The sequence below is a fragment of the Rhinolophus ferrumequinum genome, chromosome 7 (genome assembly GCF_004115265.2).
Source record: "Rhinolophus ferrumequinum isolate MPI-CBG mRhiFer1 chromosome 7, mRhiFer1_v1.p, whole genome shotgun sequence".
Classification (NCBI taxonomy): domain Eukaryota; kingdom Metazoa; phylum Chordata; class Mammalia; order Chiroptera; family Rhinolophidae; genus Rhinolophus; species Rhinolophus ferrumequinum.
In genome coordinates this window covers 37037694-37062376 of record NC_046290.1, presented here as the reverse complement: position 1 = coordinate 37062376, position 24683 = coordinate 37037694, and the positions used below count along the sequence as shown (strand labels likewise).

The following is a 24683-nucleotide window of genomic DNA, read 5'->3' as shown; positions in this document are numbered from 1 at the left end:
AAATAAAAGAGCCAAGGAGGAGAATCACCCTTGTATGCGATGTCAATGTCCCACCACACCCTTTTCAGTAAAAGCTGCTCTCAGAGTTCTTCCATGGCCTTTTATATCCTAACAGAGTCTATGGTAGGGGAAGGCAAGCACTGGCCCCCTCCACAGCCTGCAAAGGTCATCTGTGTGACCAGCTGTTCTTTCCAGCCTGCAGGAGTCACATGTTCCTGTGTGTTCCAGCACCAACAGTCAGGATGAGGATACCTTAGGGAATAACTCAGTAGCTTGACCTTGTGGACAAGTTGCTTTGAGGGGCCCTCATCCAGCTCCTTCGTTTTGTAGATGACAAAGCTGAGACTCAAGGTGTGGAGTGGCTTGGCGTGGAGGTGACGCTACTGCATAGTGTCCAATGTGGGTCTATTTCCCAAGGCTTCCCAAGCCTATTCTTCTATAACAGGCTGCCTTCTTCGACAGGGAAGAGAAGTGACTATATTTAATTGAACACAGAACTTAGTGAGAAATTCATATGCTAAATATTTGGTTATCTTTAAAAAATAAAAATATGTTTCCTGGGGAAACTAAAATGCCTCAAATCTTCATATATAGAGAGTATCATTAGCCTGCAGGTGGGAATAAGAAGAACTGGATGTGCCTGGAGGATGTTTGCTCTGCCGGTCTGCAATAACTTTGTTGCCGAGAATCAATACTGAACATCTATTTCAAGAACTTAAGAAGCAGTCGTCTTGATCAGTGGGGTCCCGAAACCACCTTGGACCACATCAGATTCTCACCGTTAGTCTAAATTCAACCTTAGGCCCATTTCCATCATGCCTCGCTTACAACTTTTGGTCTCATTTTGATTTCACAAAATATCAAATTCTATTTTTTAAAACTATATGTACGGTAAGAACAATCAGACATCTCTTCTATGCAAGAAAGAACAACAACAATAGCTGGGTGGAGGAAGCATCACCCTCTGAAGAACAAAGAGAGCCCCCTCCAGTGAGTGGGATGGAAGTCTGATTCAGTCAGATGTTCCCAAGTGCAAGAGTGTCTGGGTTATTCTACCACAATTGGCAAAGGCCATTGTCATGTTAACAGAAATCTCCTTTTCCCCAATTGGGAAAGACTGTGTTGTCCCTGGGGAATTCATGATCTTTGACAAAATGACTTGCTTCTTAAGGTTAATGGTAAGTTATGAGACTTGCTGAAGGGGAAGCTGAACTTAGACTCTAGCATCTGTTTTGTCCTCACTCAGATACCAGAACTTTCTCCTTCCCCTTGGCAGCTCCAATGGTTGAGCAAAGGAGACACTCCATATACATTCCAGCCAACGCCTGACCACTGAGGTTTGCCTGACATTAAGTTAGGACCAAAGAGGATGTAACTTCCTTCTCCTGAGGGGAAGGTAGGATTTCCAAGGAGGGAAGTGGGAGCAGAAGTTCGTGGGACTTTGAAAGGGGAAACAGCAAGAAAGAGAGAAGTGGGTATTAAGAGGAAATACTGATAGGAAAAGGAGAAATGTCTACCTAGCCCTTTTGAAGCCTGGGAATATGAAGCTCCCTTTCCAGGCAGGGAAATAATAAGACTGGATATAATTATATCTGCTATTCCTCCAACACTAAACTACCCTTCTGAGGTCCCAGTGCCAGGAAAAATTGTGAAAGATTTTGAAGGGGCCAAAAATGATTGCTGGGTGGTCCCACCTAGCACACCTTTCTAGGTTACCTCTGCTTTTCATCATCTTTGAGCTAATTACAGCTCTGTAGATGGTAAAAAAAAAAAAAAAAAAAACAAACAGATAATATAAATGAATTCTTGCTGATAGAAAATAGGAATGCTAGTGAATTGCATCTGGTGGATGTCCATTGCCTCATGGATATTAACCGATTTTGCAGCCATTGGTCAACTCGTTTCAGCGTTTTTGAGATTGCCTTTCTGTGTGTTCATTGAATACTCCCTTGAACCCGTGGCACCATCTTACTGTTTCCATCACTAGTTGCTGTGTTAAAATCTTTGACATGTGTTTATTTTATATTTGGATCAAAGTTGTGATTTTACCTTATTTTAAAAAGAAATTAACCATAACGACTTAACAAGTGATGGAAGGAAGGCTTGTGTTTGGAATGACTAGGCAAGCTGAACTTGAGGAAGGGAAATAACCACTGTTATTTCCAGATATCCAACCTTCCCAATGGATTATTAGGTACAATAACCACAGAATCCCCAGAAGTAGAGACACATGGGAGGGCAGCAGGGAGAAACACTCCCAGTCACGAGAGTCAGAATGAATGCCTTAAATGTCCCCTAAAGTTAGCAAGGAACACCTGCTGAGATAGAGAATACCCTGGTCCTTGCTAAGCTACATATGCAGTACTGGTTATTCTGGTGGGAGTCAGGGTGGTATAATAAAAAATACATAATAATGATCCATATCATATATGTAAACATAAAACCATAATAAATAATAATAAAACAACAGCTTCATTTACTAAATCCTTAGTCGTGCCAGGCAGTGTGTTAAGTGCTTTACATTTATTATTATCTCACTTACTTTCTACAACACTGTAAGGTAGGTACCATTGTTTCCCCCTTTTACAGATGAAGAAACTGAAATGGAGACTTATTGAGGGTAAGTTCCCAGAGACCCTCAGATCCTATATCATTCATTAGGGATGCAAACCTTTCCACTGGAGCAGGTGCTCAAAGTCTTGGGTTCTAGTATTTGAATCTGTTTTATAGAATCAGAACTATTTTCTCAGAATTGCTGAATCTCTGCTTCTTCCTCCTTAATAGGGGAGAGGAAAGTCCATCCATGTTTTACCAGATTTTCATGTGGATTAATGAGCAAATGTCCATGAAAGAGTTTGGAAACTCACAAGGTACTATGTGAACAGGAGGCATTATTATTATTACTGGCAAATTGATGCTATCAATTACCCACATGGCATTGCTGTGTTAACTCAATTATTCACTAAATATCCTCACTGTGATTTTCTTGGCTGTTTCACAACATTTAATTAGAAAGGGTTAAAGTGGGAGAAAAATAAGAATAAAATACTGTCCGAATCTATTTTAAGATAACAAATGCTTCGTCAGGCATTATGGGAGGAGCTGGGGTCACAATAGCAGAGAAGAAAGATGTGGTCTCTGCTCTCAGGGAGCTGAAGTCTTGCTCCACATTGTAAGTTTACAAATATATTCAGATCAGCAGGTGTTCATTAAACAACTACTGTGTAGGTACCCTGCTGTGTAATCCACAGGGTGCTGCTGTTCAAAATTTAGCAGGCATCAGAATTACTTGGAAGGTTCGCTAAAACAAATTCCTGAGTTCTACCCCCAGGTAGAGTAATTTGGGAAGTCTGACATGGGGCCTGGGCTTCTGCATTTCTAACAAGAGCCCAGATGACACTGCTGCTGCTGGTTTTCAGACCACACTGTGAGTAGCACTGTGATGAGGAAAAGAAATAAGCAGGATTTGGCCCGTCCTCAGGCAGCTATGTTCACTTAGAGAGAAAAAAATCTGTTTGGAAAAGTTAATGCTGTGTTTCCCCGAAAATAAGACCCAGCCAGACCATTAGCTCTAATGCGTCTTTTGGAGCAAAATTAATATAAGACCCGGTCTTATTTTAATATAATATAAGACCGGGTCTTATTTCCATATAAGACCGGGTATAATATAATATAATATAATATGATATAGTATAATATAATACCGGGTCTTATATTAATTTTTACTCCAAAAGACGCAAATGTCCGGCTAGGTCTTATTTTCGGGGAAACACAGTGATAAAATGAGCAGGGTAAGTGGGGGCCCTTCCAGTTGGAAGTCTGTGGCGACTGTCCCAGCAACATGGGGGATGGAATGGGGACGGGATGAGGAGCAGAGACTGAACTTCTGGAAAGTACAGAGGGTGTGGCAGGTACAGGATAGGAGCCAGCACGTCGAGCCTTCATAAGGGTGACGGTGGGTCTTTATGAATTCACAAGTATAAGATTTAACCTAATTTAGAGACATGCATAGACTAAAGCAGAGGATCATGGGTGTTAGCATCAGTTTGGGGTCCCTGGGTTGAAGAGCTGGGGAAGGCTTTCTGAGGTAGCGGAGGATGTAAGGCCTGTCTGGCAATGGTGGTGAGGACGTGGAACAGTGCGGGGAGGGTGGCCTGGGGATTTGGCCCTGGGCCTGCCATCAGTGGTTCCCTGTTGTGAGCTTAGCTCAGACTACCCTCTTCTATGGTGAAAGAAAAGATGGGGGTTATCGGGAAGGGGCCATCACAGATAGCTTTGTTTCTTGGGGAGAAGGAAGGCCAGTGAGGAGGAAAGAAAGTGGCAAGCCAGGAGGCAAAGAAAGGTTTTCCTCAGGGCCAAGATGTGGACTTAATTGGGGGTTGTTGTCCTTCCCCGAGACCATGGGGTTCTGGCAAAACAGATTTGGAAGAGTCAAAAACTGTCTGGTCTCTTTCAACACCACATTTGCCTTTTTAACTCTTTCCATTCAATGGTTCTGAAGCATTATTCTATCGTTTATCATAAAAATCACTGTAGAATCATCACACACACACACACACACGCACACACACCTTTAAAGTGACAGTGTTTTTCAAATGAACAAGATCAAAGAGGTTTTGTCATTGTAGAGAAGTCTGGCTGCAGGAAACCATGAAAATATGAAAAGGCCAAGTTCCACAGTTACCAATCGCCCTGGATGCAGAGAGTACTTGCTATTCGATCATTTAGATCCCATGCCAGACAACACATGTGTAAGGGTCCAGCAGCAGGCTTTGCATGTGAGCCACAGCACTTTTGTTGATACACATGGTCATGTGGTGGAAAAGGGGTTCATCGAATCCGTGTGCAGTTCACTCTTAGATTAAGTCCTGGTCTCATTGTGCCTCCTTGTGATCAGAATGATCTAGGGTCACACTACATCCCTTGGGGACAAACCAGGCCCTGGTGGCACCATTTTGGTGGGGGCAAATTCTAGAAGTCCACCACTCAAACAAGTGAGGAGGGCAAGCTACAACTGATGTGTAAGAGCAACAAATCATTGAAAAGAGGACGCAGCTCATGAGCATTATTAACATGCATTCTTGAAATATACACCTGTCCTTCTACCCCTGCTTCAGAAGAAATTACCCAACATCACCATGCTTCTTAAGATGTTACATCTCAACTTAAAACACAATGGCCAGTTAACTAAGAAAACATAAAGACACACACACCCTCAAAAAGAAGACTTTTGCATCAATGGAAGCACTTCTGTTTCTTGACCGGTACTTACTAGATCCATCAGTCATTTGCCTATTTGTTCTCCCATATGTTTCTCACCCTTCCCGTTCTGTGCTCTGCATGGCAGGAGGCTGACCCTTGAATTCTGTGTTTTACAGTTTACTTTGAAACCTGGTTTCCAATGGGAGACACCCTCTGGGGACTGGAGAGGGAGGATGGAAGTAGCTCAGTGTTTCTCCCCCTCCTCTGCTTTCAGCAGCAGCTTCTCTCAGAGGGGTAGCAGCTCTATTGTTCCAATTCTTGGTAGGTGGCTGCCCCAGCTCATGGGCTCTGGGGACACAACCTCAAGCCGAGCAGTGGATAATCTCTGGGTTGTCTCACTGCCCTTAGTTCTCTGCGATTAGATTCCCTCTACTGAATGACCTGGCTAAGGTTTATGTTCTGCTCTGGATACTCACTGACACATTTGAATAGTTTTTCAGTTAAGAAAACAAAACAGGATACTATTGCGAAGCTCTAGGCTGCTTTATTTCTCCAAATATTGTGGAGGCTTCATCTGCCACAACCAAGTTGTAATGGAAAAAGGGAAAACGTAATGTAACTAGAGGTTCTCCCAGGGTAATTTATCAACTCCAGAAAGATAACAGTTAACTAAATGGACACATGTTGTCAACTGGAAGAACACTGAAGGCTACATAGTAGGTTTTAGTAACTATGCAATGGGCACTAGCCAATAGAATAAGTGAAAAAAGAAGAGGAAAATAAAATTATCTATGAGGAGAAATAAATAAAAGTAAATGTAGAAAAATACAGGCTATGTTAAACAAACGCAATTTAGTCAACATTCTAAAATCCTGGTGTTTACTGAGCTGTTTGATATAACTTTAGCTGGCTTTAGGCAAAACAAATGAATTGTAATATGACAAAATATGATACAGCATTTCCTGATAACTTGACATCCCAGTGCACAGAGGAAAGCTGCAGAAAGAAGTCTTTCCAGACTCCAAAGGAGAACACCAAGAGCTCAAAGATGAAATTAAAGACAAGAAAATTGGATCTTTGTCTCAGAAAACAAAACTAACATTTTCAAAGAGATTACTGAAGTAGTCTTCCCACTTTCTCTCATTATTTTAGGTTGCCCTTATAAGTAAGCCCATAAGGCCAATCTTATGCTGCTCGGTAGCCAGGTGAAGAGATCCAAACATTCTTTTCATTTCTAATTTCTTAGAATTGTAACATAAGTAATCCTAATGTGACTAACAAAGTTACTTTGAAAAGATGCTACTCATATTTAGGTTGTATTTGATTCAGATGTAAGCCTAATAAATTGTCAAAGCTTTTTGTTCACTGAATTATATTCTGTTACATGCTGGATACTCTATTTGTTCACTGTGGTATGTTTTTATTTGGACTATTATGATATTTAAAAATAGGTCTATCTATAGATGATGTGATATAGAATTGCACACCTGAAATCTATGTAATTTTAATAACAATTGTCACCCCAATAAATTTAAATAAATAAAAAATAGGTCTATCAATAAATTAACAAACAAAATGTAGAGAAAATGGCAAAACTGTGGAGAAAAGGGAATCTGCATGCACTGTTGGTTAGACTGTACATTGGTGCAGCCATTATGGAAAACAGTACAGAGGTTCCTAAAAAAATCAAAAGTAGAACTGCCATGTGATCCAGCAATTCCACTTCTGGGAAAGTATCTGAAGAAATGTACAACACTAATTCAAAAAGACGTATGCACCCCTATGTTCACTGCAGCATTATTTACAACAGCCAAGACATGGAAGCAATCTAAGTGTCCATCAAAAGATGAACTGGATAATAAAGAGGATGTGGTATATACATACAATGGAATATTACTCAGAAATAACAAAGAATGCAATCTTCCCATTTGCGACAACAATATCTTCAACACGTTGAAGATATTATACTAAATGTAACAAGACAGAAAAAGAGAAATGCCATATGATTTCATTATATGTGTAATCTAAAAAACATAAATAAACAAACAAAACAGAAACAAAGAACAAATTGATGGTTGCCAGATGTTAAAGGGTTTAGAGACGTGGGTGGAAAAGGTGAGGTGATTAAGAAGTACAAATTGGCAGTTATAAAAACAGTCCTGGCGAAGTAAAGTAAGGCATAGGGAATATAGTCAATAATATTGTAATAACTATGTATAGTGCCAGATGGGTACTAGACTTACTGGGGTGATCACTTCATAAGTTATATAAATGTCTAATCACTCTATTGTACACCTGAAACTAATATAATGTTGTATGTCAACTGTTATTGATTTTTTTTATTTGAAAAAAATAAATAAAATGACCAGCTAGTCACTTTAGTCATCCTGATCGAATTTAATCTACCTCCATTATATACCAATCAATTATAATCTCTGCAAGTTAGTATGAAAGTCTATTTCACTTGGAGGGAATAAATTTTGGGCTTCAGATTAAGGAAGGTAAATTTAGAACATTGAAAACTCACTCTGCAGCAGATTTGGAAAATAAATTAGTGAATATATATGTAAAAAAGATAACCAAAAAAAACAGGTCTAGCCAAAACCACAGAGGGTGCTACAGTTTCCCTGAGTATTAGCAACATAACTTGCTCTCTGGACTTCGTATTTCAGCTATCAGGTTCATAAAAATTCTCTTTGCAGAGCAAACAGCTGCAATTCCATCTCTGATGCCCTATACCATATTTGGTGGTCATAACTTTCCTATACTCTGGACACCCTGGCTTTAATTTAAGAAGATAACATTACTAGCTTCTCTAGCAAAAGACAGTCTAGCATAAGGAATAGTAAAAACAAAAGCCCAACGAAACAAAAGTACACGATGTACCCAGGGCATGTTAATCTCAATATAGCTGGAACAATGCATACAAATGGAAGACAATATTAAATTCTGTGGCATAGAATGACTTCTTTTGAATTTGAAATATTTAATTTTAACTATAAATTGTTACTTCTCATATAAGAACAGAAGAGCATCCCTGGAGAACTATGGCCATCCCTGGAAAAGGTACTTTTGACCTCAAAATATTACTGAAGCCTCCTTGGAGGCAGAACTTTGATTTAAAAAATAATAAAAATAAGTTTCTAGTTTTGAAAGCTCTTTTAGTCAGGAAAAAAATTTGAAGTAGAAACACAAATTTAAAAACTAGAAATATATGACCCTTAAATCTTAGCATTTTTCAAAGTTAGCGGTAGGTAGGGATATGCAATAATGAGAATTCCAGATACTATAGGAACCTTCCCAAATTCATATTTGCCCAAACTGAATTTGAAATTTGAGAGACTGTCTGTTTGTGGCTGTCCGCTCTCCAGAAGGGGCAGATCACCCTCAGGAGGCTCCACATTTGCCGTCCTCACCTTTGCCTCCCTAGGCTGAGCGCTCAGATGACCTTTCTAGTAATATTTCTTGCTACTCTGCTCTCACGAGTTAAGCACACTTCCTCAGACAAGCCCAACTCATCACCTGGGCACGCTTTTCTGTTCTCTGCCTGGAATGCTGCCTCTTTCCTTTCTGCATACTCAAAGTCTGTCCATCTTTCCAATCCCACTCAGCTTACAACTTCCTGAAGTGATTCTTTCCTGTTCTCTTGGTTTTTATATTTGCTATCTATACTGCTTATTTGGCTCTTAATTCTGTACAATGTTATTTTCTGTTGTTATAAAAACATTAGATTTTTTTTTCTTCTGAGTTACAGACTTGGATTCTTGAAAATAGGGAGAGTATCTTAAACTTCTTTGTATTTTCCAATGTATTTTATAATGCCTAAGTATTTAGTAAATTATTTTGTAAGTGACTGAAAAAATAAGTGCAGTTTGGTGAAAATGAACCATCGAAACCTAGATGAATTATCCCTCCACAGTTCTGATTTTTTTTAATTTTTTAATTTTTTAATTTTATTTTTTTTACTATTGCAATCTCTGGTATATACAAAAAACACGGAACCACCAGTGTAGGTCAATGGATATTGTGATGAAAAATAGGCAAATGACCAAACAAAAATATTAGGCCTTTATTAGCACTGAAAGGTGATAAAAATCTATTTTAACTAATTTCTTTATAGAAAAGTCATGTCTTATATATAGTTCTAAGATATGACAAGAAGGGGATGTTAGTGAACGGGAGCAAAATTTGCTACCCCAAAGTATGCCACTTTGGCACATTGATTATTTTGAACTAAAGGTACTTGAGAAACAGCTAATGCAAGGACACTCAGATCTTCCTATCTCTCTGAAAGCAGGAGATAAATTTCCATGTGAAAGGTACCCTCCTGGCACAGGAAGTAAAGACACATCCTTGACACCAGAGATAGGAAACTCAGGACTGAGAAGGCGGAGTAAACAAACTCTACTTAGTTTCTTCACTAACTGGTATGCAAGCTTAAGTTTCCTTGTCTTGTCAGGTCGTCACGAATTTATTACTTCTTTGTCTAACAAGTATAAAAGCTGCCTACTTTGGTCATTTCTTTAGGTTCCATATCTATAAGAACCTCTGTACATACAAAATTAAACTTGATTTTCTCCTGTTAATCTGTCTCATGTTAATTTAATTCTTAAACCAGCCAGAGGATCCTATAAGAATAGGACTTTTTCTCCCCCCTCCCTGACATTAGTTTAATTGAGTACTTATGTATGAAAACTGATCTGAAGAAACAGTGCTGGCTCTTTACTGGTGTATGCAGCAAACACACACACACACACACACCACAGTGTACAGTGATTTTTTTTCCTTCTCCTCTGGCATTCAGGCCAAACCAGCTATAGATTTTATTTCCTAAATTTGCCTTTATTGCAAATAAAGTGCTAAAGATGTGCTAGCAGTGGTGCTAAATAAGACAAAACCCTCTATGGGTGTAAGAAAGCAAATGTGATGCCATGTGATTTCATGCGTAGCCCTGAGTATCTTGCTCATATGCTTCCCTGGTTGGGAATTTGCCTGGGGAAGCAAAACAGGACCAATCCCTGAGAGCTCTGGGAGAGGCGACAAGAATGTAAAGCACACAGTAAAGGAAAAATTCTGATTGAAAGCTCTGATTAAATTACATGGGGCTTCTGGCCTTGAATGTGGAGGAAGAGAAGAAAAATGGCTGGTCAGTTGCTTTTTGCCAGCAATTCTAGAAAGGAAGGGAAAGATGTTGGTAGTGTTAAAACATATCACCAAGAACTTTGATTGAAGAAATACACTGTCAGATAACCAGATTTAGACAGAATAATTAGCTAAACATCCCGACTGTTTATAAGAATTTCATATTTTTATGAAACCCAGAGTACAGGCTGAATTTTTTTTTTTAATTTTCTTTTTTTTTAAAATTAAGTATTTTACTTTTTTTTTTTTCAGGCTGAATTTCTTTAAAACTAATTGTTCTGGACACCTTCCTCTTCCTGGTCCCATAGCTAGCTATCTTCCATTGAGGATTTATGATTTCCAACCTGACTGCACAACACATCACACCCCACCCCCTCCCGAGGATGCAGCAGATGTGACACTAACACAGTTCTGGATCATTTGCAGAAGGCAAACTGGTCCTGAGAAAATGGACTGACGTAGATGATCAAAATTTGTTCTTAGTTTTTTACAGATATAGGGCTGGTTTTGTTAAAAAAAAAAAATTACTGCTGATAGCGAACAGCATAGGTTTATTTGGCAAGCCTTACACATGCAGTGGCAGTGTACTGACTCTAGGATACAAAAAACATCTTTCACTTTTGACAGTCTATGCAATAAAAATGAAAAGGCTTTTACGATCTCGTTGGAGATAACCCAACACCTAAACCCTTAGCCTAAACTGGTTTTACTTCATTAACAACTTTTCGCAGAAACGGAACTTGCCTACCTAATGCTTTTGGCATCAGAAGCTCAGTTGGAAATGGTGCTAAGAGGTGAAAGAGAGCAAAGGCACCACCCAGGAACTGGCATACTCTGAGCAGACAGTTCATCCCACAGCACTGGATATTAAAGAGTTGACACTTCAACATGGTAACCACATTTCACTGTCACAGCACTTCAGCAAACTGACAGAAAAGTCGATATGAGTTTTTCTGAGAGAGCTCCATTATGTATTATCATGATACTTTTAGGAATAGGTGTTGGCTATGGAGAATAAGACTCTTAATAGTAAGAACTGCAAGTTGGGATGTAAATTGCTATTTGTCACTTCCAAATCAGTTTTCTTCTTCTTCTTGTCCTGGATCAGGGCCGCCAGTTAGAGACACCATTCCTCAGCCGCCTCACAGCTGGATATGGCTCTACAACTGTGATGGTTAATTTTATATGGCGAATCAACTCGGCCAAAGGATGCCCAAATAGATGGTTAATCATTATTTCTGGGTGTTTCCAGAAGAGATTCGCATTTGAATTGGTGGACTGAGTAAGGCACATGGCTCTCCCCAGTGTGGATGGGCATGACCCAATACATTGAGGGCCTACAAAGAACTAAAGTGCAGGGGCAGGTTGAATTTGTCCGCCTGACTACAGAGCTGTGACATCATGTTCTCTTGCCCTCAGCCCTCCTGGTTTTCAGGCCTTCAGACCTGGGCTGGACTCTCCATCATCAGCTCAATGACCCTCAGGCTTTTGAATTCTATCACTGGCTTTCCTCAGTCCCCAGCTTGTAGAAGGTCCTTCATGGTTTTCCTCAGTCTCTATAATTGTGTAAGCCAATTCCTTATTATCTATCTGTCTATCTGTCTATCTGTCTATCTGTCTGCCTCCCTCCCTCCCTCCCTCCCTCCCTCCTACTGGTTCTGTTTCTGTGGAGAACCAATGAGATGGGTACAACTTTTGCCTTGCTCACTTAGAAGGCAAGTGCTTGCTCTGGACCATTACACATGCCCCATTTTGCAGGAACATGGCTAAGGATGTGACCCAGCTACTACCATGCAAATGAGTTTAATGCCCTAGTGAAGATAGTGGCAGCAAGTTCAAAGAAACTTGTGCCCCTGAATGACCTTGTGGAATATAACTGTCCTTCCACCTTAGTCCTCTTGTGCTAGTAAATGATACACAAAGCAGTCTCATGTCATTTAGCCTTGTATTTTAGGGGCTCTCTGTTACAGTAGCTTAGCCTTTATATTACCTAAATCCAAATTCTTTGTCTAAACTTGTGTAAATTTAGTACATACCTGTCTGCGCACCTCCCTACTGCTATATCCCTCTCCTAGGACAATTCCTTTTGTGCAGATACTTAGCCCATCACAGGAAACTGCAAAATAATTTTCAGGGCTTATCTCAGCAGCAGATGAAATCAAGTCATTAAACAATTACTAGGTTCTAAGAAAAGTTGCGCTTCTAAAATGTACCAATCTCGCTATAATCTTTCCTATGTTAGCAGCCATGGCTGTTAGGTATGAGTGCACATTTCTTCTTGCAAACTCTGCATATGAGGTTTTGGCAGGATTTCTCTGTTCCTTGGAATGTGGCCATTGCACTATAAACTCATTTCCTTACAAGTATAAACACTAAAGAAACCTGGCAGCGTGCCTATTTGTTATCCCGTTGAACCTGGCGCTAATGTGTGCTGTTTCATTAATAAGAAATACAGGTTCCATTACAAATAAAAATGAAACTCTTAATTCTGAATATTTTTCCAGATTTACTGAGGTAAAACTGACAATAAAAAATTGTACATATTTAAGGTATACAACTTGACGATTTGATATATGTAGACATTGTGAAATAGTCACCACCATCAAGCTAATTAGCATATGCATCACCTCACCTAGTGACTTTTCTTTCTTTCTTTTTTCTTTTTGTGGTGAGAACACTTAAGATCTATCCTCTTAGCAAATTTCAAGCATACAATATTTTAACTATGGAACTCTTCATCTTGCATAACTGAAACTTTGTAACCCTTGACAAACATTTCCCCATTACCCCCTTCCACCAGTAATCACTATTCTACACTTTGTTTCTGTGAGTTTGGCTATGTTAGATTCCACATATATGTTAGATCATGCAGTATTTGTCTACCTGCATCTGGCTTATTTCACTTAGTATAATGTCCTTTAAGTTCATCCAGGTGGTCACAAATGGAGGATTTCCTTCTTTGTATACTGCTGAATATATATATATATATATATATATATATATATATATATATACACACACACACACACACACACACACACACACACACACACACACACACAGTTTCACTTTATTTTACTATCCATCCACTGATGGACACTTAAGTTGTTTCAATGTCTTGGCTACTGTGAATAATGCTGAAATGAACATGGGGGTGCAACTATCTCTTCAAGATACTGATTTTTTTCAGATAAATGCCCAGAGATTAGATTGCTGGATCATAATATAGTCCTATATTAAATTTTTAAAGAAAACTCCACACTGTTTTCCATAATGGTTGTACCAATTTATATCCTTACCAACAGTATACAGGTTTTTTGTTTTTTGTTTTCCTCTCTAATACTAATGTTTTGTCTTTCTAATAATTGACATTCTAACAGATATGAGGTGATATCTCATTGTGGTTTTGATTTGCAGTTCCCTGATGATTAGTGGAGTACGATTTCATATACCTATTGGCCATTTGTATGTCTTTTCTTGAAACATATCTATTGATGTCCTTTGCTCATTTTTTAATTGGGTTATACTGAGGGTAAAAGTGGTTTGAAACTGTGAAAAATAGTCAGATGCTATATTATAACTAAATGTATGTTTTGTTTTGTTTTTTACTGTCAAATACAGTTTTCATGCCTGAAATTAAAAAAAAAGAATTCAAAATTCATATATTTTTTTTCTTAGTGACACAATTCTAATGATTCATAGAAAAAAAAAGAGGTTACCAGAGAGTAAGGGGGAAGGGAGTGGTAGATGAGGATCAAATATACGGTAATGGAAGGAGAACTGACTCTGGGTGGTGAACACACGATGTGAGATATAGATGATGCATTACAGAATTGTACAGTTGAAACCTATGTAACTTTACTAACCATCATCACCCCAATAAACTTTAATTAAAAAAAAATGTCTAATGCTTCTCTCAAAGGTAAATTTTTACATGGTCCATATTAATGCAACTTGAATGCTGGTTTTATGTAGAAAACAAGGAATGTAGCTCCATTTATTTTCTTTGTTACAGCATGGTGTCAGTAACAGTTGCGAAGGGGGTGATAGCTAGAGAGCTGAAAGCTTGAAGGCCATGAAATGTTTCAAGTTTTCTTGAGGAGCAGTGTTTCTCCATCCCCAGCTAGTCTTTGCTGATTTCCCACAGCGTGGTCCTGGTATTACCACCAGCTGTAAAGAGTCAGGTTTGGGCTAAACAATAGATATCTCGTGATCTGCTGGTTTATTACATCCCCAGAGGGTTGACCTCTGGCCAGAAAAATAGAAGATCCTCTTTTTGGGGTTGAGATATTAATTTCAAATTTCATAATTTTCAGAATTGTCCATACTATGAGTATGAGATGATGCCATGCTGTAGTCCAATGAGAAAGAACAACAGGAGATTTTAGAATTTCAAAATCCTCATAGAAACCCAGTCTTTAGTGATTGGCTGGCCTCTGAGGTTCCCCAGACTCTCACATGCTTCTGGTTCCCATTGGTTCTCATGTCAGACTGGCACCACATAGCCTACAGTCTCATGCACTACCCTGTCACGTCACTAGTTTCATAGTTTGTATGTACCACGCACCGTATTGATGGGTTGTTACTCTAATTCCATTATTTACCATTTCGTTCATTCTTAGCTCTGCTCAGATCTATAGAGCTGGTCCTTGCCACCCTAATCGAGACTTCTTGTCCTAGACTTGCTGCTCCTTATTTCAAGCATGTGCTTATATCATTTTCTGCTAGAAACCTTCTACAGTCCAAGAGTGAGAGAGAACGCACCCCAGCATGAAAATAGTCAGAGCTCCCGGAAGAAGAGAGACACACAGTCAAACTGCTGACTGGGGGCGCCCTAGTCCCAAGCCTCGGCTGGGACTTTTGCAGCTCTGTTGATATTTCCTTGTCCATCTGGACCCACAAAAATGTATCCAGGGCCAAAGTATTCATGCTGCTAACTACACTGCCTATGAGAAACATGTCAATCATTTCAAATGTGAAGGAAGTGACTGAATTCTTATAGTAAATCCAAATTTTCATTTCATTGTGAGAAGGAGTAGAAAGGGCCTGAAAAATCAGTTGCATTTAGTTCCACAAGGAAAGGAAGGGATTCATCAAAGGTCACTGAGAGCTAAGCTTAGCTGGGGACCAGGACTCTGTCCAGTCTCCCATATTCTATTTTGCCTTTTCCTCAGACTTGCTAAAGAATTCCATTCAGAAAAAAAAATGCAGAAGGTCCCCCGCAAAATGTGATTTTCCCTGCCCTTAACCTCCCCTGTGTGGCAGCTGAGACACAGCACAAGACCGTACCCTGCCGCGTTCTCCACAGGCGTCACTGAAGCACAGCACTTCCATTATATTTACAGGGACAAAGACAAGCAGCGATTTGCTTAAACATTAAAAAAAAAAAAAAAAAAAAAAAAAGCAAGAATCTTCTAGGGTGAAGAAAATAAGCATTTCATAGTGGGAGGAAAGTACTTAAAACCCCTGATTATATTTTCCTTCTCTATAAAGAATAAAATTGCTAATGACATCACTAACCAACTGTGAGCGTTTCCCTCCTGTCTGCACAAAACACTTTCCCAAAAAAGACCTGGCTCCTGTCAGCAATTCACAAAATCCAAAAATTAATGCAGGATGAAAACAGGGGATCTACAAAAGGGAGAAGCAGGGCTGCTGCCCACCAGCACAAAGAATGAGTTTCCTTTGTGCCTAGTTATATTGATTGAAGACATGTAATGAGGATTTACTCACATGCCATACGGACGTGCTATTTTGTAGCGACATAAGATGTTAAAAGAAAATTGAAACTTCCAAACGTCATTCATTGAGGAGTCTTAGCAGATTTGTCTAAATGCATGGACGGGGAGCAGGCATTACGAGAGATGGATACTCTCCAATTCGATTGAACACATGATATGATCAGTCACCTCATATACACCAGCCATAACAGTTCATTATTTTCGTAAGTAGTTAACACCTTTTTGAAGGAAGGGGGCCGATGGGTTTGAAGAAATGCCCTTCCCCGTGCCCTTCTGTTCAGGTGGCATCAGTGCCCGCCGAGCCCACAACGACTGCGCGTTATGCTGACCTCTGTTAGAGCTGTCTTCAAAGTTGCTTTCTGTTGTCTGCCAGGTTTTGTGCGCTGAGACGATGAAAAGTCAGGATTAATTTAGATCTACGCATTCCACAAGAGTTTGCATTGGGCCTTAATAACTGACAGTGAATATATTCAAAACCATTTTCTGTAATTCACAGGAGAAGGAAGTGACTTGACAGAGGGTTGCGGGGAGGGGGAGGGCAGCTCACTTGCACAGCTCATCTCTCAGGGAGAAACCCTTGTCTGCTCCAGTCAAGACAAACTTGGGGAAATAAATGACGTTCTTTTTAAAGACCATTTCACATTGCCTGTTCACAAATGTATTAAAGGGGCTAGTAGAGTCAGAAAGACCCAGGTTTGGGTATTAGTTCTAGCATTTACTAGCTGGGTGACCTCACCTCAGGTTCCATTTTTGAAAAAGTAGAATCAATCACAATAATGTTTTTAGTCCCAGTTCTTTCTCTTAAAAAAATTTCAAGCCTAAAGACAAGTACACATCATCTAGTTTTCGCCTAACTCCATCAATGGTTGACATTTTTGTCACATTTGCTTCATTTCTCTTAATATAACACATTTTTGTGGTTGTTGAACTATTTGAAAGTAAGTTGCATAATGGTGACACTTAAATACTTCACTGATTTCTCCTAAGAGTGGAAGACCGTCTTCTCCATAACCACAATTTCATTAAATCAACCAAGAAATCTGACCCAATGCTATCACACTATCAAACACGCAGTCCATTTTCAAATTTCCCCAACTACCCCAGAAATGTCTTTGTACCTGATTTTTTTCCCCCCATCCAGGATCCAAAAAGATCATACATTACATTTAGCTGTCATTACTGTAGTCTATTTTATTTTAAGTCACTCTCTCTCTAACTTTTATCCATGACATTGGTATGTTTGAAGAGTCCAGGCCATTTGTGGCCAGTTGTAAAATGTCCCCAAATCTGAATTTGCCTGTTTCCTCACAACTAGATTCAGACTAAACATTTCAACGAGATTACCACATATATGATGTTGAGTATTTACCATTACGTATCACCGCACACATATAATAGTTTGTTCCATTACTGGTGATGCCCATTTGATTAATGTATTTTCAGCCAGATTTTGCTATTGTAAAGATATATTTTTTCCTTTTGTAATTAATAACTAACCTGTGTCACAATGCTTTGAAACTGTGAATATTCTATTGTCTTACTAACCTTTTACCTAATATGTTTTAGCATCCATTGATGACCTTTGTTTGAATCAGTTATTATATTTGTGGTTAAAAAATTGTGATTTTCCAATTTTATTTTTCCTTTTTTCTGTATTAGCTGACATTGTCCCATAAAGAAGATCCCCCTCTTTTTGAGTATCGTTACAAATTACCATGTTTCCCTGAATTTAAGACCTACCCTGGAAATAAGCCCCAGTGAGGATCGTCAGCCAGATGGCTGCATTTAGTACGTTATGACGATGTTCCAGAAGAAGATAACATGACTGTATTTGAATAAATGTAGATTGTTGTACATGAAAAAATAAGACATCCCCTGAAAATATGCCCTAATATGTCTTTTGAAGCAAAAATTAATATAAGACCCTGTCTTATTTTTGGGGAAACACTGTACTACTTTTTAAATTCAGTGTGTTGTAATCTAATAATACTTTAGGAGTTTTTATGAGGATTAAAACAAAGGTATCTAACAGTCTCAGCCCATGCTTGCACCAGAGTGGACATTTGACAAGTGGTAGCTATCATTTACAATGGTAATTATTATTTGATTCCATGCGCAGAAGCTAACATGTCAATTTAACGTCATAGTAGAATATAAACTAGTCACCAAATCTTATCTTGTCCATGCAGAAATAATGATGGGCTACCTGACCGAAGAATTTCCAGAAGTCCTCTAGGCCTGTGGTTACACCACTTCCCTTTTCCTTGTAGATCTGAATGGAACCTATAGACTGACCAAACGATTCACAGATGCTCACATTCCGGTCTCACCTCTGCTTCCATGTTGAGATCCATCACATGGATACCCACCCCTCTGGTTCCTGCTACAGGCCCACAGTTCCAGCAATCTCCACAACCTGACTACTCTCTACCTCTCTTCATTCTTTCAAATGGGAGACAGCTCCCATATGTTGAGAAGCCATTACCTAAAGAAGTAGTCTTGGGGAAGAAATAGTAGTAGGGAAGTGGAGGAATGCCACAACCATCCATGGGGAATTGCTAGCTCTTCATGGTCTCCTAGGGAGCCCAACTCATGCATTGGCAGTGAGTTAATACAAAGTCTTTAGGGAAGCACATTAACTCTCTCACGGAGTTAAAGGATATTTATACAACTTAGAGACAGGATTTGTGTCTCTAAGAATTAATATGAGTTTCCAAGTACATAACCACTCGTGATCCTAAGATTTGAGAGAAGGAAGGACAATGTTTAGCTTGAATCCATTGCTGGGAATGGCAAACAATCATTAATGGGATTATTAGCTAAATACAAACTGCTTATCTTAACCCTATCCATGCAGTTTTGTTTGAAAACATAAGGTTGTGGGTATGTAGTGGTTTAGGCTTGAGAGGTAGAAATGAGTTTATTGAAAAATTCCTGAGCACCTCCTCCTTCCCCATCCATTCTATGCCTGCCTCTGCCTAGTTGTGTGTCCAGGAAGGCTGACCCCTGTAAACTGTATCATCTGGGCTTCCTTTCCATGTGGCTTCTGATTGCGTCTAGCAATGGAAGGTTCAGGCAGGGGCTCGGATGGCAGGAGAAGAAGGAGGCCACTCCTTCTCCACTTCTCTGGCAGTACCTGGGTCTCTCCACACTACAGTTTTTATAGGCTTTTCCTACAGGTCATCCTCTCACTGGAGAATAGTTAATAGAGTAGTCCCTGCTTATCCAAGTTCGCCTTCTGTGGTTTCAGTTATCCATAGTCAACCACGGTCCAAATATATTAAATTAAAAGTCCATAAATAAACAGTTCATAAGGTTTCAATTGCGTGCCCTTAGCATCCATGCACACATGAGTCCTGTGATGAAATCTGGAGCCTTCCCGTTCCATCCTGCCCCAGGTGTAAATCATGCCTTTGTCCAGCACATCCATAATGCATACACCACCTGCCCCTTAGTCACTTAGTAGCCGTCTCAGTTATCAGATCCACTGTCATGGTATCACAGTGCTTATATTCAAGTCACCCTTATTTTACTTAATAATGGCCCCAAAGCACAAGAGTAGTGATGCTGGCAATTCGGATATGCCAAAGAGAAGCCACAAAGTGCTTCCTTCAAACAAAAAGATAAAATTTCTCTACTTAATAAGAAAAAAAAATGTATGCTGAGGTTGAGATCTAAGGTAAGAATGAATCTTTTATCTGTGAAATAAGGTATTTTGAAGGGGGGAGGCACCACAGTCACATAATTTTTATTACAGTATCTTGTTATAATTGTTCTATTTTATTATTTTTGTTAATCTCTTACTGTGCCTAATTTATACGCTAAACTGTATCATAGGCATGTATGCATAGGGAAAAATATAGTATACAGAGGGTGCCAAAAAAATGTATACACATTTTAAGAAAGGAAAAAACTGTATTAAAATTACGCTGAGGGTAACCACTTTGAGCACCTCTTGTAATTGCAGAAGTCAAACATGACTTGCATTCATCTTTTATTATCAGTATATATTGAGTATTACAATTTTAATACAGTTTATTCCTTTCTTAAGATGTGTATTCATTTTTTTTGGTACCGTGTGTGTGTGTGTGCGTGTGTGTAGGGTTTGGTACTATCTGTGGTTCCAGGCATCCCTTGGGGGTCTTGGAACATATCTCCATGGATTAGGGAGGAAGGCTGTACTCTCTCTCCTGTGCCTTCAGCTTTAAGGACAGTAATGGTTTCCTGCAGTGACAGTCTCTAGGTGCATCACCATCCCATTCTATTATCCCTGCTAACACCCTTGTAAATAATCTCTTTACAAAAGTATTTTTCTTTGAAACATCTTGGGTGGATTCTGTTTCCTGGAAAGACCCTGCTATCTGCCAGGTCCTGTATTGAATGATTACTCACTTACTCCTTTCAACCATTATGTGCAGAGCTACAAGCACCATGTTTTAGCTGGGTATATGACTCTCAGAGAAACTGTATGACATGCCAACCACCATCATAACCAGGTGTTGGAGCCAAGCCTGAGTTAGCATTTCTCCAATACTACATACAGTGTTTTTATAACCAGCTTAGCATCTCCTTCAAAGATGGTCCAGAAAGTTTTTAATTACATAGGTGAGGAATTGCCTAAGGTATTTATGCCATTTGGAGCAAACACAGGAAAGGCTTTGGAGTTCCTGGATCCTGTTACATTTTCATCTCTCTACTTCCTACCACTATATCTCAAATTCTCAGGAAAGGCATCTGCTGGGCAAATCCATTATGTAAGTGTACCTGATTGGTAAAGATTCAGATCTGGGAGGAGTAATTTTACTGGAGCTGGTGATTCGTATTTGTCCTAGAAATTGTAAAGTGAAGGTTATCAAACATCCGGTAGTCTGAAGTGAGGGGCTGTTAAGCTTCACCATGGTTTGCTCTAGTTATGTTCCCCCCACTTCCACAGCTTTCCCCTTCTTTTTCTCTTCCTCCTCTCTTCTCCTTTTCTCTATATCTTATGCCCCCTCTTCTGCCCTACTTTCTACCTTTCTACCACTGCTGTGGAAGTTTTCTTCCTGCCCTCGAGCCACCTCAGTTCCTGGGGAGTGTGCTAGCAAGCTCTATTAGCCAGGTGTGGGATTCCAGCAGGTTGGGAGGCCCAAAGAGATTCAAAAAGCTGTACTCATCTTCTCTCCTCTTTTCTCTTAACTAACTTTCTCAGTAATTTTCTCAAGGCTTTTTTTTTTTTTTTTTTTTTTTTTTTGCCTTTTTTCCCCCTAAATGAAGTTCAATATATATTTTTGGTATTCCCTTTTTAAATTAAGAAATGATAGTTAAGAAAATTTTTTGTTCAAAAATACCCAGAAGCCTATGGCAGGTGGGTTGTGTTGGGGAGTTTCTTTATGTCCCCAGCTCTGAGCTGTCTTCCAGAGTAGGGCATCCACAGTACAAGCCTTTCCTGCGTGTGGTCAGCCTCACCTGATTGCTTGCTAAAAAAGGCAGATTCCCGGGCTCTCAGACCTACTGAAGGGGATATTTGGGGAGAAACCTGCATTTCACACAAGTTCTCAGAGGAGATTAGCTACACTGAAATATAAGAACCACCAGCATTATGGGTACAAATCTAGGTGTTTGAGCTTGCCGATCTGGATTTTCATTTCAGCTCTGGAATTTACTAGCTAAACAATTTGAGAAAATTTCGAAACTTCTCTGAGCCTAATTTCCGTCACCCAGGGAGACTACCTCTTTCATAGAAGTATTATAAAAATCAGAGCATCATCTAGTTCGCATTCTGGAATACTTTAACACTCAATAAATGGTCCTTTTATATAAATAATTAAAAGCAGTAATTCTTATGAAAACGTGGATTGATTGGTTAATATTCACACCGACTGGCATTTGATATGTATTAAAGACACAGACAAAAGAATGCTTGTTAAAGCATAACCAATGGGACAATCTGGACTATAACATGCTGGTTCATGCCCATATGAGTAGAGAAGTCATTAGAAGTATAATATGTTACTTTTTTCTGTTTCATACAATCTTGCAGCTAAGAAAACCAAGTACTACATTATTATGTTTCTAAGAAGCTTCTGTGTTTTGTTGTATTTTGCCTGTTTTTCTCTCTTTCCTTTGGAATTGTGAATTTTGTCTGAAGAGCAACAACAAAAAAGGTTATTATTTAAGTAGAGGAAACAGTTGTACACATTTCTGAGGAAGATTAGTAATATATTACATATGAGGATATAAAAAAAAAGCTCTGATTTTTCCCTGCATTTGATGGCATGAAAGTTCTTTAGTGATCTGCTATAAGAACAGAAGGTCATACATTTTAATATACACCCTGCTGAGAAACTTGCAGCTGATTTATGACCTTTCAAACCTGTGACTGCATTCTGCATGCACAATTGTGAGAATTCATGGTTTGGGAAAAGAGGAAAAACGATTTTCCTCACTCTAAGAATTACATCCCAATTCTATATTGAGATGATCTCCTAGATGAAATAAGAATATTGAAATAAAATGACAAAATAGAAATATAAAATCAGAGGCATACTAATTTAACTGAAATTGAATATTATGAGAGAATTAGAAAAATAAAAATCGCCACCAGTGAGTGATTCCCCCCTTGAGTCACCATCAGAAACACATGGGATGCTTTAAAAATGTATAGGTTTGGGGGTTTCATCCCAGACATACTGATTCAACCTCCCTGGAGGTGAGGCCCAGAAATTGGACCTTTAAATGCTCCCAAACTTGGGAATCCATGTATTACACCATAGTGCTATCTATGTACGTGTGTGTGCGTGTGCATGTGTGTGAGGGAGGGCAGGGTGCAAGTGGGATTGTGGGCGGATTGAGCGGAGATGGGTGTGGGGTCTGGGAAGGGGAAGGGGGAGGTGGGGAATGTGGGGAGGTGGGGAGTATGTAGGAAGTATTGGTGGGGTGGTTTGAATGTATGGGTTGGTGGATGAAGAACAGGGTGTGTGTGTGTGTGTGTGTGTGTGTGTGTGAGAGAGAGAGAGGGAGAGGGAGAGGGAGAGAGAAGCATGAGTATGTGTGTGCGGGGTGGGGGATGTGTGCGAGTATACACACTTATTTATTCTGAAATCTGCCCAAGCAATAAATGACAGATGAAGTCCATAAATCTTATAATAGGAATTCTTATAGTAGGAAACACAAGAAAAGCACAACTTTCCTACAACTGAATTATGAAAGAAATCTTTCTCTTGGTAAGGCTCTCTCTCTGTGTAGGGCTCTGAGGGATGAGAGACGGGGATCAACTGCGAATTGCTCCTTTTTGTCGGGAACTATGGTTTAGCAAAGGCCTCCAGGCGCCTAAGGGGTTTGAGGCTGAGTGTCCTTCAATGCAGAGTGATCCAAACGTTTTTCTCTTTGGGCTCCATGGCTCTGCGACAGTGGTGGTGAGGGGGTCTCACTCTGGTGCAAGCACTAAAAGTGTGCATTATATAGAGCGAACTTTGAGACAATAAAACTGTCTAAATATTTTCTATTAATGCCAACATGTGCCAGCAAACATGACAAAACAATGTCAATGATAAAATATCCCTCCCCTCAATTTGCTAATCTAAATCTGAACAATTGCTATTGAGCTTTAATAGCATAAATGCAGACACACATGCACACACATGCACAAACACACATGCTTGAGATTATCATCTTGTTAGTAGTTATGCTTTAATACAATTCTATTCTACATAGAACGGTTATACAGCCGGCCCCCACACAGGTGAGCTCAGCTATGTGTGTGTTTTGCACAATATAAAAAACATCTTTTAAAATCGAAGCTTATTTTTCATTGAAAAATTTAAAAAACTAAATAAATCAAGAAAGTAAAATGTTTATTTACTTTCATTGTGCAATTTAGTAGTTGCTAAAATGGTTTCAGTTGAAGATATGTCATTTATTAGATTAATTTGTACTGGCATGATTATATATGCAAAATTCATTAAGAGAAAAATTGTGTTTATTGTTGGCTCTATTTCTATTCATTATGAATGAATATATAGGAGGGAGGGATTGCTAGAAAAGGGTCTGCTCTGGTATCATACATACTAGGTACATTGATGCTTTCCTCCAATTCCCCTGTCACCAAAACCAGTGATTCTGTGGCACACAGCTTCACTTCTGGGTCTATTCTCCACTCCCCTGTCATATAGTGCCTCGACTTTGTATGTGCTGCTCTCTGCTCTTTTGTTCCCATTTGACCTTTTCCTTTTGTATAATTTCTGGCTTCTTTTGAGCACGTGGCTTCTTTGCCAGTTGCTGAGTTTTGGCCACCTCTGCCAGCCAGTGATATCACCCTTTTACCTCTACCTCTGCTCGGAGTACCCATCTCCCCACGAGGACCCCTCATGGCAGTTACTTGGAAGATGCTCCTTCTCGCCTTTTCCTTAATTCCTGGCCTTATTCCTGATGTAGAAGTCCCCAGGTTTATATATTTCCATAGTAAACAGTTAACAGCGTGTTTGTCCTAATGTTGTTACGATAGTAAGCTTTGCTGGTGGGTTTAATGAAGAGAAAATGAAGGTGGCTTATACTGAAAAAAAAAAAAAAAGACATTCCCATGACCGTATGATTTCCTCATGTAAGATAGTGCTTTAAAAG

At 39.3% G+C, this 24683-nt stretch overlaps 1 protein-coding gene across 2 annotated transcripts in view; it reads right to left on the bottom strand.

Annotated features, from left to right (window-relative positions):
* RAB3C (RAB3C, member RAS oncogene family) overlaps positions 1-24683 on the bottom strand; it is a 234016-nt gene that overhangs the window by 33151 nt on the left and 176182 nt on the right. The window lies entirely within an intron of this gene.